Source organism: Bufo gargarizans, chromosome 2 (assembly GCF_014858855.1).
Source record: "Bufo gargarizans isolate SCDJY-AF-19 chromosome 2, ASM1485885v1, whole genome shotgun sequence".
Classification (NCBI taxonomy): domain Eukaryota; kingdom Metazoa; phylum Chordata; class Amphibia; order Anura; family Bufonidae; genus Bufo; species Bufo gargarizans.
The window spans coordinates 694866179-694869090 of NC_058081.1; positions in this window are offsets into that span (position 1 = coordinate 694866179).

Here is a 2912-nt window from a genome sequence, read left to right on the forward strand (position 1 = left end):
CACTGAATCACAACCCTCAGTAGCATTATATTAACCTCTTTAGAAATAATTAACCTTTTGCAGTAGTCCTCTGGGGTACTGCATAAGGGTATTTTTAGCTATACAATATTAAGGTATTATAATGCAGGGGATAGAAACCCAGTATGTTACCTGTCTTAACCGCTTTGCACACCCTGAAGTACGAGAATTGTATGGAGTGTGTTCAGGCGCTGAGCCTGCTACATACACTGCAGGTGCCAACTGTGTTACACAGCTGACACTTATATGCTGTGACCAAGATCATAAATAACCACCGTTCCTTAACTGAGGTTCTTTCCTAAATGCTGTGGTCAATATCGACTGCAGTGTCTGAGCAGTTAGAAGAAGGGGGCTCCTTCTGCCCCCTGATTACCCATGGTTATGAGTGCTTGTCATGGCAGTCAGGGGCCTTCTGAGGCTCCTAGGCCTGCCATGTTAAGATTCCGAATACGCCAGTGCAAGGCTCTCTGATTCATATCTTCTGGCATTGTAGTAAACTCAGACAGTTCTGGGAGTCAGCCCACAGAACCATTGCCTCAATCTTTCCATTTTCCATACGAAATACCCCTGGTTTCTTTTTGCTATTCCTCTCTGATTTGCCTACTCGTCTGCTCAGTAAGTCAATCTTGAGTCATTTGGTTAGTGCTGCTCGGGCCTGCATACCAGCAAGATGGAAGTCCCCCTCCCCACCTTCTGTAGATCTTTGGGTTCACAAGGTGGAAGACATCTGGAGAATGGAGGAACAGACAGCTCTCTTGAGAAACACCCACGAGGCCTTCATTACCTCTTGGTCCCCGTGGTTAGTGTTCCAGGACACCCCAGAATATCGGGCCTTGCTGGCCTAATAGAGACACTCTTTTTTTTTTTTTACTCTTCTTTCTTCGACCGATTTATTTTTCTACATGTGCCTCTCACCTTTCCTTCTGTCCTAGTCTGCCCCCCCCTCTAGTGTCAAGTTGTTGTCTGTCACCCCCTTGCCCATAGTATATTTGCGTTTCGGCATGTTTGTGATTATGTGAAGATCTGACGCTCTGTTAGATAAGAAATACCATCTTGTTTACATTCGCCTATCTGATTTATGTAGACTGGTCATTCCTTGATGAACAAGATATAATGTACTGTATATGTTATTCAAGTGGCCTCCCAACATTTCTATTTGTCACCCACCATCTTTATTGAGAGGCCAGACTATTGTATTCACATTTTCTAATTTTCCTAAATAAAGAATAAAAGAATAAAAAGTAAAGATTCCGATTACGCCCTGTCGCTGGGTGCAATAAAATGGCACATGTTCAAGTACTTTAAGAAGACAAAAAAAATACAAAAAAAAGGTTAAAAAAGAAAAAAACAAATGTTAAAAATGAAAACAAAACCATCACTCTAGCTGCCTAAGCCCGCCCAGCCTTATCTGCAGAAAAGCAGGAAGTGAACAGCAGAGTGACTGCAGGTGAGGCTGAATAAGCGAGATGAGAATACCCCTTTAATAAAAGTAAACATAATTTCCCATCTAAAAATGTTTAAACTTATATACTGCATTATTTATCATGCAATGTGAATGCCAGAAAAAAAAATCCCAGTGCCAGAAATGAAGCTTTATTGGTAACCTTGCCTCTTCAAAAAACTGAATAGAAATGATTAAGAAGTTGCTTGTGGTCCCATGTGCTGTTTTGTTTCTGGGTTCGGGGGCTGACAAAAACAGATGATCGGTGGGGATGCCAGATTTTTGTTCCCCCCCTTCCCACTCTAATGTGATATTGATGACCTATCCAGAAGATAGGTCATCAATATCTACAAGCTGGGAAACCCTTTTAAGGACACGGTGTGGTTCAGTATTTAACCACAAAATGCAGTACAATCTGCTGACAGCAGATGTTATAGAGCAGGAGGAACTGAGCAGATTTATATATAGTTTTATTGGAAAAGATTTGGTAATTTATACATTTAAAGTGTAACTGCCATTTCACTACCAAAAATGAAATTCCTAACATATGTGATGCTGAAGGGAAGATATTAATGAAGCTGCATTTTTCAGCTAATTTTACCTTTCCGATGTCTGTATTCAGCCCTTAGCAACCATATTTCTCTGTGCCTCTATTTCAGCAACTTCCTAAGATGACCTCTGCTGCACTTTCTGTGATGATTTTTGCCCTTTCTTTAGGCCAACCTGTATTTCCCTTAAACATAGAATGTGTCGGCAGATAAGAACCATTTGGCCCATCTAGTCTGCCCAATATACTGAATACTAGGAATAGCCCCTGGCCCTATCTTATATGAAGGATGGCCTCATGCCTATCCCATGCATGCTTAAACTCCTCCACTGTATTTGCAGCTGCCACTTCTGCAGGAAGGCTATTCCATGCATCCACTACTCTCTCAGTGAAGTAATACTTCCTGATATTACTTTTAAACCTTTGCCCCTCTAATTTAAAACGATGTCCTCTTGTAGCAGTTTTTCTTCTTTTAAATATTCTCTCCTCTTTTACCTTGTTGATTCTCTTTATGTATTTAAAAGTTTCTATCATATCCCCTCTGTCTCGCCTTTCTTCCAAGCTATACATGTTAAGGTCCTTTAATCTTTCCTGGTAAGTTTTATCCTGCAATCCATGTACCAGTTTAGTAGCTCTTCTCTGAACTCTCTCCAAAGTATCAATATCCTTCTGGAGATATGGCCTCCAGTACTGAGCACAATACTCCAAATGAGGTCTCACCAGTGTTCTGTACAGCGGCATGAGCACCTCCCTCTTTCTACTGGTAATGCCTTTCCCTATACACCCAAGCATTCTGCTAGCATTTCCTGCTGCTCTGTGACATTGTCTGCCTACCTTTAAGTCTTCTGAAATAATGATCCCTAAATCCCTTTCCTCAGATACTGAGGTTAGGACTGTATCACTGAT